The following is an 11,231-nucleotide window of genomic DNA, read 5'->3' as shown; positions in this document are numbered from 1 at the left end:
AATTACTGTTCAGCGTTCTTTTATTTTCTTGCACCGTGATCTTTTGAAGACCAAAGGACTGTTTTGATGAGGTTGTTTGGTAGAATGGCAAGATCCTTGGAATGATCACAGTTGTGTGCATTGATGTGCTAAGTCTTTTCCAAGGGCATGGAGGAGGTGACTTTGGAAACAGCTGTAGCTGCTGAGTGTCAGTGCAGCTCCCTGCCCTCGTGCTGGGGCTGTCCTCTCCATGCTGAGCTGGGTCCTGCTCCCATCCTGGCCTGCTGCCATCGTGCTGGGGAGGATTGAGGTGTGCTTGTGTTGCCCTCAGCCACCAACGTAATGTCCTCCAGCACAGGGGCTTGAGCAGGTAAACCCAGCTCAATCTCCCCTTTCTTTAGGCTGTTAAATGGTGTTGATAGAATTAGTTGCATCGGTGGGAGTGATGTTAGGGGGTTTTCCCTCTTTTGCTTTGTGTGCCTTTGTCACCCAAGCCCTGGCTGGACTGCATGGTGCAGGGAACGCTGCCCACACAGCTGAAATTCAGGCTGGGTCCCTGGGCAGGCCTGAGGGAATGGCTCTGTTTTCCAGGAATGTGAAGCATCCCACCTTTGCCCTCTGCACAAACGCTGCCAGCAAAACTTCTGAAGTTGATGCAGATGTGCTGACAAAAAGCTCTTTATCTCGTCTTCTGTACAGAGGTGAGGTGTCTCTTCTGACAAACAGACCTTCTGCTAAATCCATGCTGGCAGCTTTGCTGGCAGAGCTGTTTTCATGGAATCACAGACTAGTTTGGGTTGGAAGGGACCTTAAAGCCCACCCAGTTCCAACCTCTGCCATGGGGCCCAGAGGCTTGCCCAGGGCCCCATCCAGCCTGGCCTCTGCGGATGGGGGAGCCATCTGTTTTGAGTCAGGACAAGTTAAAACCTAAGCCTCCCCAGCCTTGCTGCTGCTCATGGTGTGCCTGAGCCCTGCTGCTGGAGCTCTGGTCCTCAGCAGCTGTGTGCTGGTGGGAATGCCTGTCACTTAATGAAGCACAAGGAAAGAAATGCTGTGGCTTTTGCATTCAGAGAAGAAAAGGAAAAAACACTGGATTGGACCTGATTTGTGTGTGAAAGGGAAGTTCAGTGTGGTCCAGCCCATGCTCATTGCTTAAACCCTCATGCACAGAAAGGTGTCAGAGGGGGGCCTGTGCAATCCAGGCTGAGTCCAAGGTGTGAGCATGGTGCTTTTGGGGACTTTGATCCCCTCAGTCAGAAAGGATGCCTGGCTGGGTCTGGAGAGGAAATGCCTTTCGTTTGGCAGTCACTGCCTTGAGCCTTCTCTGGGTGGCTCTGGCCACATGTAACCCCCTGGAGTGCCTCCTGGGTCACTTCAGGCCAGGCCCGCCAGGATGGCAGAGGAGCACAGGTGACACAGAACTGAAACCTGCTGTGTTTCACTCTGCTGTCACATCTCTGCTCCTTTGCCTTCCCCTGGTGCAGCGCACTTGGGGCTTGTCTGCCCCTTTTTCTGTTCAAGCAAATTGCTGCTGGGAAACCTCCTTTTGAGCTATTTTCTAACATGTGTACTGGCAAATACTGATTTCACTCTTGTGATAGATGTCTTTCTTCCCTGAGAGCTGGGCTGTGTTAAAAATGTCCCATGTCTGCAGCTGCCCTGTGCTCTTCCCTTTTAATCTGCAGTGGAGGTTTGTCATTGTGTGAATGAAGCACTGGGTCTTTAATGAAGGATGCTGCTTCCACTCCACGTCAGGAATCATTAGTGCAGACACTGCTGGGACTTGTTGCTAAAGGAATGGGTTTGCCAGTGCCCAAATTAATCCAGGAATTGCCTGGCTTCTGAGCACTCAAAGCCTAAATCTACTTGACAGCTTCTGGAGGGACAAATATGGTGTGGAAATATTTGATCTCTCAGCCAGCTAATAACTTGAAAACAATGTAAGTCAGTGATTATAAAATGCTCTGAGAGACAAAAGGAGAATTTACATTTGCATCGTAGAGCTTCAGTCCAGCGTGACTCTCAAAACAAGCTGCAGTTGCAGATAATGCATTTGTACTTTGTGTGGACATCTTCACCTCTCAGAGCCCCTTGGAAGCCGGGTCACATCCTCCTGGTGGCACAGACTGGGGTGACCCGGTGCTGTGTGCACTGCTGACACAGGAGGCTGGTGTGCCATTTGGGGGGAGCAGTGGAGCGGTATTATCTGTGCCACGTGTGCTCCTCCCGACACAGCCACGTTCTGGGCAAGTGAATGAAAGCCCATTCCTTGGGGCTTCGGCAGTGTGTAACATCTCCAGGGCCAGGCACAAAGCTTCCTGTGCTCTCACAGCTTTGCCGTGGGTACGGTTGCTCCTTCCCCTAAAGCACAGCACGTTGCCCCACCGGCTCGCTGAGCAGCACGCAGCTCGGCCCAAGTGCCAGCAAGCTCATTGTGAGCACACAGCAAACGAAGGTAAATTGCTAGGACAACTCACTTAGCTCCAAGGGAGACCCTCACCTGAAGCTACCAGGTTTCGTTATTCATCATTTTCTCTGGAAGTTCACTTTTGCCCTGGGGCTGCATTACGGTGCGTTGCTTCCAAGGCTGCGGCTGCCTGCAGCAGCGGAGCAGTGTGCTCAGCCCATGCTGCTCTCACTGGGCAATGGAGGTGTTTGCAGAGCCTCAGCCCCTCCGAGCTTCTGAGTATTTGCATGAAAAATTACCGCTGCTCTCTTTGCTTCTCTTCAGGCTCACGCTGTAGGCTGCTGTCCCAAAGGAGCCCAATCAGATCCAGATGTCTCACCAGTTGTATGTGTTTTTTAATCTGTATCCCAACTTCACATAAGGCAGTATCTGATTTCTACATGCAGTCTCCACCGCCCAGAAACGAAAATACATCTCAAGCAAAAAGCAAGACATTCAAGGAGTGGAAGTCCTCCCAGGAGTAGAAAGAAGCACCAGATCTCAGGTTTCTTGTCTCAGCCTCGGAGCCAGAAGCCGGGTGCAGTGGTGGCAGGGTCACTGTAGCACTTGGGATGATGGTTTGTTCTGCTGGGATTGGTGAACGGTGAACCCACCACCTCTCTGGGCACCTTGTGCCAGTGCCTCGCTGCCCCTGTAACAAAAAGAATTGGATCTGGGAGGATTGGGGCCAGCAAACCTGAGCTGGGGCTGGGAAGAAGCAGGGCTGTGTGGGTGAGGAGGAGGAAGGTGAGTTAACAGCAAGGCTCAGGAGCTGGTGCTGCGTGGAGGTGAGGGGCGTGGATGATGTATGGACACCAGAAGGAGTTCAAGTTTCAGAGCAATGATTGGTGGCGCAGGGTGACAGCCAGACATGCTGTGTGTTGGTGTGCAGCTCCCTGCAAAGGGCTCCTTGAGTCACTCCTGTGAACCTCCCTGCGCCTACAGCGGAAAGAAAAGTCAGAAACGATGCTTTTTGGAGGGAATGAATGGGCAAAGAGAGGCAGTGCTGTGTCCCAGTGAAGCTGCAGAGCTCTGTACCATTCCACTCTGTGTTTGTGCACTGCTCCTTGGAGAATGGGGAAGCTGGAGGGGAGCGGAGGAGTTTAGGAAGTTCACAAGCAGAGCGTTTGTGTTGTTTCTGGCATGGAATTACCGGCTGTGGGCGTCCCTTCGTGGTGCCATCCACCTCCCACAGCCACAACCGACCCCACTGCTCCCATTAAGGGAGGCTCCGTCGGTTCCCGGCACAGCAAGGCTTGGGCTGTGGGTTGGGCCACAAGCAAGGTGCAGCCGGAGCCAGAACGAAGCTGATCAGTGTGGGATGGAGTGCTGGAGGCAGCTGCTGCTGAAATGAGGCACAGTGCTCTGCCTGCTGCTCGGGGCCACGTGGGATCCCCACAGAGAGCCGCAGTCCTCAGCTTTGTGCACAGATGTGAGCGCAGTCACTGGTGTCCCCTCCCTGGGCAGAACACGCTGCTGACGTCTGGTTGTGGCTGTGCTAATGCTGTGCGTTAGTCCTGAAAGAGAAAGGGGAAAGAGAGAGAAGGGTTTGTGTCTTCTCCTGACTATGCAAAACCGAATGAAACAGGAGACAGAGGCTACAAATCCACCCTGTCCCAGTGCAGCCCAAAGATAAAAGCGTTAAAATGCTCTGTAATTAGAGCCAGCCTCAAAGAAGACTTTCTATGACGGCAGTAGGTCAGATGCTCAGCTCTTACACCCTATGGCACAGAATGAAAGAACGCAATTTTTCAGCGGTGCTGGGGTTCTCATTTGGCTCAGCAGCAGCTCAGAGGTATTTTTCCTTTTGTAAGAAATAGGAACTGATGGTGAGATTCTGACTGCTTGGGTGGCACAGAAATTGTATATATATATTTAAATGATGGTCTTTTCTGGTTCCTATACCTTTCAACATAAGCACTGCCTTTTACAAAGAAACAAGGCAAAGTGAAAGCATCAGTTATATGCAGCATAGGCTCAAGCAGTTGATTAGTACGTGTTACTCTGAAAGTTACATCAGTTTGTAAGGTTGCTGAATGGCCCCCCTGGCCCTGCTGGGCTCAGCCAGGAGCACACGAGCTCCTACAGACTGCAGAGGCGAGTGCTCCCTGTGCAGGTCAGCGCTCAGCTTTGAGCGTCCTGCTGATTAAACTTGCTTTCGTGGAGACAGAGGCTCTGGGTTATATGGAGAGTAGAAGAGTCACAGGGCTTAGCTTAAGGGCTGATTTCTAATCTGGGATGACAGCATTCATAGCCTGTGCTATAACCACCTATTCAAGCTTATTTTTGAAATTCTGCTTTTTCAGTGTTCAAACTGAAAACTCAGTTACCAGCGATCCCCAAACGCTTCCTGAAATCAAGAGCTGAACTCCTGAATGAGCAGCACGTGGCTGTCACCTCCTGCACCTCGCTGCTCAGAGCTCTGCAGCCTGATCTCCTGAAGCCCTGGGCAGCCACCCCACCTCTCTGCACCTCTTCTAGGTGACACTGGGGCTGTGGCACTGAGGGATGTGGTCAGCGGGCATGGAGCAGGTGGGGTGTGGATTGGGGAGCTTACAGGAGCACAACACTGCTGGGCATCACTGGTGTTGTTTGCAGCTTTAAAAACATGGTTTCAAGACTTGAATTCAGGGATGAGAGAGAAAGAAACGTGGCAGAACACAGACAGAGCCACTGGGTTGATGTTTGGGGAATGTCACAGTGCATGAGGGAGTTAGGGTAGGGGTTAGACTTACTAGGCTTTGCGTTTGAGTTAGAGTGAGCTCGGCCTTGGGTTTGAGTTAGGGTTAGGGTTGGGTTCATAACTTGCTCTGTTGGTAGTAATGTGATGCCAGACACGAGCTGCCAGCTTTTAGCTGTGTGTGTGATATTGAAGTCTGCGTGTAACGAGAGCCCTGAGGACAGCCCCAAACTGTGCTCTGCTCCTGCCCAACTGTGGGTGCAGGGAACACGCTGCTGGTCCTGGGATGTAGAGCGGGGGAGCCCAGAGCTGCAGGGCATGCACAATTTGGCAGGCTGGCTTGTGCAATCAGGGCAGCGCTCTTAAAGCAAAGTTTTCTGTAATTTCAAGATTAAATTTCTGATCTGTGTGCTTGTTACTTCGAATGGAAGAAGCTTACTGTAAATTGAAGCAGTTTACTGTTTACTGTATTGCAAAGCAATACGTGGGCAGGGCTGTTGATTAGTGCCCAGCTCCCAGCAACAGGTGGGACAGCAGAGCTTCTGGCACCACCTCAAGCATTCACTGCTGAAAACATTTAGGTCAGCACTGGCAATGTAGGATTTTGTTCTTCTGTTTTCACAAACAAATGAAAAAAAAACCAAAAAAGAAACAAGAAGAGATGGAATGGATCCATGCAAATTAAAAAGCAGCAGGAACGGAACTGGGCATTCACAGTTTCAAGTACTGGTAAGCTCTCTATCATAGAGGGAATCAAAGGCAATTTTTAAGCAGCTATTGTGTGTTCTGCTTTGAACTGATTGTTGTTAATGTCTCATTAAAAGCAGCTGAGCTGCATTATTCAATTTTCCATACTGGCCTGGAAGCCCACAGTGTGGCTGACTGCTCCGATGGGTGGCTGTTAAACTCCTTCTGTGGCAGAAAGAAGGAACAGAATAAATAACAGGCAACTGATTTTTTCTGCCTTGGCCAGGTGAGCCAATGCTGAAGTGCACATAACTCCAGGGTATTGCATAGGAGTTGCTTTTCTGATGCAGGGAGGTGCTGGAGATTCCTCCCACCTGCACTGATTCCTGCACAGTGGTGCACTGCGATTTTGTAGCTCAGTGTCACTGGATCTTTTGTCCACCTTAACTTCTAGACTTTCTTTCCATCTGTCTTTTTTTCCCTCCTTTGTATCCAACTTCTTCTTTTTTTCCTTCTCCTTTAGTTTCCCAACGTTCCATCATCTCCATGCATGATATTTTTTCCCTTCTCGTTTTTCCCTTCTGGGTTTTTCTCTTTTGTGGTACAGGAGCACAGACTTCAAGATCAGTATCTCCCTTCACCATCTTCACCTCTCCATTTGCCTGTGTTTTCAGCATCAACTGAAATTCCCTTTGTATGGCTCCAGCTCATGTGATTGAGGAGTTGCTGTACGATCAGGTAAGCTTGCAGACACAGCTGGTTTTATAACATCCTCCATAGTGCCCACAGAAGCAGAGCCCAGCAGCAGCTCCCACCAGGAGTTTGGGCCATACAACCCGAGCAGTGTGGGTTTGTCCTGTTAAAAGATGTTGTAATACGTATGGATAACTTGAAGCAAAGAATACCTTCCATAGCAACTGCAGTGTTTGTAGCAGCAATAGCATATGGGAATGCCTCAGCGCTGCACTTCACTGATTGTCTGTATGGACATGCTGCAAGGAGCTGAAGTAATGAAGCACTGCCTGGAAAAAATATATGCAAAGCCAAATTTTTACAACTAGCGTAAGCAACTTCTAAATGAAAACCTCTGAGAATCAAAAGGGAAGAGCTCATCAGGCACTGCTAGCCCAAGCAGCATGCGCTAAGCCACGTCTCGTCGGGTTGTATGGCAGCCCTGCGCCCTGCGGGTGTGCAGCATCCCCACAGCGGCAGCTCGGCACTCACCCCGCTCAGAACACAGACAAAAACTCTGCATGGGGACAGCCAGGCACTGCTGGGCGACCAGGAATGTTTAGTCCAGAAGGAGAAGCAAGGGGGTTTCTCTGTGCTATGTCCCAGGTCTCGTTCCCTGAGCTCCAGCACTCCTGCCTGCTGCACAGAGCAGCGAGACCAACGCAAACCCCAGAGATCTTAAAAGTTAATCTTGTTGTGGGATTAAATACTACAGAGCAGCATGTAAAAACGTAAGAAACAAGTTTTCAAGAACAAGCTTTCTTTATTTTGACGCCCTTCATTTTTTTCCCCATTAATAAAGTTTGGCATGATTTTAAATCCAGGTCACGAGAGACCTTGAGCGGTCACCAAAGGCAGTGGTGGGATGCTGAAACCAGAGAGGAGGTGACTGGCAGTGGTAGGAGACAGACAGGATGCTGGGGAGGAAGCACCTTTTGAGAGCATTTTCTCAGCAGTAAGAGATTTGCAAAGGGTAGGGATTGTGGTAGAGTTATCTGGAAAACATCTCTAATTCTTATAGATATAAAGCCCCGTGGATTTTTAGTTCTGTATAACACGTAGAAACTAATACAAATGTAAAGCATGTTTTAATGGACGTCTTTTAGCATAAGTAATACTCAAGAAATATAACAAAACACAAAGTATTGAGTTACTTCCCAGAGTCCCATTGTTTTTATTCCACGTACAAAGAAACGAATGAGCCCTGAAGCAGTTTGAGAGGTAAAGGTCAAATATTGGGTACGTATTCAGCGTTTTCAAACTAAGAAACTGTGGAGCTCTGCAGTCCCTTGTACACAAAGAGCTTGTCAGCACGAGTTGCTGAGAGTGCTGGGAGATCGGTGCTGGCAGCCCGGGGGAGACGAGCAGGAAGGGTTTGAGCTGAAAAGCACAAAGAAGAACAGAGTTAATCGTGGTCTGTAAAACCAACGTTTCTTGTATTTGCTCCTTTGGCATCGCAGTGCCACTCCAGAACAGGGGCCAACTGTTAACAGAGGCAAAGCCAACTTCATCCTTTGCAGGCTGACGAATGGTCATGTAAGTTACTAAATAACCCAAGACCTCAGGATTAAACTTCTCCAATTGTTTTCACATGATGCAACTTTAAATCTCTCTTTTGAACAGTATTAAATTTCCTTTCATTCCCATAAACTTCAGAAAAAGTTGACTGCTCTCACATTTCAGACTGTGACCCAGCTAACTTGCACTTTTCCCCTCTGCTAGTCTGGAGAACTGAATAATGAAATTCAGACAACGGTGACCAAATGTTGCTCCATGGAACTTTCCTTTTACAAAACAGATGAATGCTCCTGGGCTCCAAAACACTGCAGGGAACAAAACTTTCAAACCTTTATGGAAATAAAATAGTAAGCCTATGCAGTGACTTCATCTCCTTTATCAGATCAGAGACGTTTTCGCTGGAATCGAAACGGATTAGAAAAAACCCTCTAAGTAGAGGAAAAGAATTAAAATATCCCACTGAAGCCATTACTGAAACACTGCTTTATTTCAGAAAACACACCCACGTGAGTGAACGCTGAGTTTCACAGAGGAGAAGAACTGCCACATCATCATCGTTCAGATGGAAGGGTGCTGCGGTCAGTCAGGAAAATAAATATTTCAGTGTTTGTGATCAAAGGAAAAGATCAGGCCGTGTGCTGTGCGTTCTGATCCTGACACAGGGCTGTAGAAAATGACCACGGCTATGTGGCCATGTGAGGGCTGGGATTTCTCTCTGGAGGTGCTCTCAGATCTCCTGGAAACCCGAGCAAGTTTGTCCATCCAGCACCTCGCCAGATGAGGCCCTTTATTTACACAGTGAGAAATGCCCACTGCGCTGCGGATTTGTTGCTGTGTGAGTGGGACTGCAGTCATTTAAGCCCGTTGCAAACGAAGCCACTAGAGTCAAAATAAAAGGAGCCAAAATATATAAATCCAGCAGGCAAAGTTTATGGGGGAACTAAACCAAACATTCAACATGGAGATTTAGTGCGGCCAAACCGTCGTAACTAACCAGGGTACCTGACATCATCTCGTGTCCTACGGGCACGGTCCCCGTTTTAGTGGCCTGTTCTGCTCAGGCTGATATCAATAAAAGTTTTACATGCAAAATGAGTGGAAAATACGAGATGTTAGATAGTGCAGTACAAGTCTATAAAGCCGATACCCCTGTCACGCTCCTGGCAACCCCAGCCAACTTCCATGCAAATTCCACCAATGGATCTTTACTGATTTTGTCTTAATTGAAAGCCTTAAAGGTGAATTGAAACGCTGTTGGAATAAAAACCTGTTTAAGATGCCAAATCCCTAACAAAATCCCAGTGCAGGCTTACAAGTAAATAAATTGTAAAGGCAAATGTGCAGGCCTACTTATTAACCTGTCAAACCACGAATTCTGGAATCTGTTCTTCTCTTGCAAAATTTGTGACATTCTTCTCCCCCTAATGACTGGAGTATTTTACTGCTTTGCAGGCCTGGCAACAAAGATGACATTGTTTAGGAAGGTGGTGAAATCTGCCTTGCTTATGGTGATGACTGGGGGACCACTTCCCCATTAATTTATGTGCAGAATTGGGAGGCGCAGTCCGGATGCCGTGGCCCTTTCCTGGCAGTGCTGCTCACTGCACGTGGGGCTGCCCGTGAGGTTGTCTGATGTGGTGTGAAGTCGTGGTTGGAGGCAGCTGAGTGTGAGGGTGGTTCCGTTTTCCAAACTGTTGCTTTAATGGCCTCCTTCCTGAATTCAGTTGTTGAGGACGAGGTCAAGTGATTCCTCTTGCAAAAAGCAAACAAGCTGTAAGAGAAATCGTGGGCCCTTTGACAGTAAGGGCCTTCACCTGACGTATTTTGCACAAGTGTAACGTGGTCATACCCAAACTAAACTCGATCCATTACCTTCTTTTGGAGACTCACTTCTTGGGGTAATGAGGAAATCAGAGCTGAAACAATTGCAGTGCTTTCCTACTGAAAGATCCCTACAAAGCTCAGCAATTGCAGTGTAAATCAGCAGCTGTGGGACTTGGAAGCATCTCTGCTGCATGCTGCTCCTGTTGCCTGTCCTGCTCTGCACCTCGTCTGGTAGTTGAATTAATGCTTTGGAAGGGACACTGAATCTGATGAAACGCCGGGTGTCAGCATGCAGTCATGAAAATAATAACAGCATAAATAATGCATAATAAGCAACCCCATGTTTGCATGTGTTATTAAGAAGTCACTGGTGTTTGTGTCCCATTCTATCACCCTTGTTCTTCCAGAAGGGTAACATTACATGTTTCGGAGCTATGTAACTCAAGAATATAAAGAACAGAGTCCTTCTGCTATATATATAAAATTCCAACGTAGTACACATATGAAAGGCAAAGAATTGTGGTCTGTTTCAAGGCTTTTGCCTTTATCTTTTCCATTGCCTGCTGCCAATTTTCAAAGTGCTCCCAGATCACAGCCCAAGCTAGATTATCTGAACAAGAGCTCGGCCTCCCGGTCCTCCCTGCTGCCACTCCGCAGGGATGCAGCCTGTCCTCTGAGCCCAGCAGTGCTCTCTCCCACTGCCACCCATGGCTCCCCAGTCCTTTGCTTTCCTCTTCAGGCAAAGACATTTCAGCTTGAGAAGAAAGCAGAGCTGTGCACACTGGCACCAGCACACCTACCTACTCCTTGGCTTTATTGGTCCCCAAACGAAGGGAGGCCCCGGAGGGGCTGTGCTTCCCCCCTCCTACAGACACACTGAAATATATCATTATTTGGACTGCACTCGCTACAGAAAGCTCAGCTGGGAAATGCAGGATGTGCTCACTGAGACAACGTCAGCACTGCTGTCTGACACGATTCCCACCCTCAAGAATTGTCAGCGTAAGCACAGAGATTTGCTCGTCTCCAGTACTCTGTAAGTACCTCCCATTGCTGTTTCCTACACCATTTAAAGATCAGTGGTGAACTCACATTTAAATGGGGACTTTCCATGTGTGCGTGGATTTTAGGAATCTGTGCAGAGCCTGGCCTTGTCTTCAGCTTCCTCTCTAGAAGCCTCACTGGGCTCTGATTCTAGTTGCATTTCAAGTGGGCAGAGGATGATTGTTATGGCCTCGGTGGTTGAAATGAGAAAGATCTGGAATAGATTAATGGGAGTATGAGAGATGGAAAGGAAAACAAGAACAAGACACAATACTTCGGAACACACACTGTCGATTCTCTCTCTTAGCTTGCTGTACTTCT

The 11,231-nt window shown here is 48.5% G+C and overlaps 1 protein-coding gene across 4 annotated transcripts in view; it reads left to right on the top strand.

The window, feature by feature from the left end:
- The first annotated feature begins 649 nt into the window (after positions 1–649).
- Positions 650–11,231, top strand: part of ROR1 (receptor tyrosine kinase like orphan receptor 1) — a 146,449-nt gene continuing 135,867 nt past the window's right edge. Inside the window, exons 1-2 of one of the 4 annotated variants that reach the window (XM_052666853.1) lie at positions 650–2,930; positions 4,732–6,530. The gene's annotated coding sequence lies outside the window, so the exon portion shown is untranslated. Of the gene's footprint in view, positions 6,531–11,231 lie in introns of all 4 variants that reach the window. The other 3 variants (XM_052666855.1, XM_052666854.1, XM_052666852.1) reach the window with 3 other exon arrangements.

Source organism: Tympanuchus pallidicinctus, unplaced genomic scaffold, assembly GCF_026119805.1.
Source record: "Tympanuchus pallidicinctus isolate F22 unplaced genomic scaffold, pur_lepc_1.0 scaffold7, whole genome shotgun sequence".
NCBI lineage: Eukaryota > Metazoa > Chordata > Aves > Galliformes > Phasianidae > Tympanuchus > Tympanuchus pallidicinctus.
Note: the sequence above shows the minus strand (reverse complement) of the source record. Positions and strands in the feature narration are given on the sequence as shown.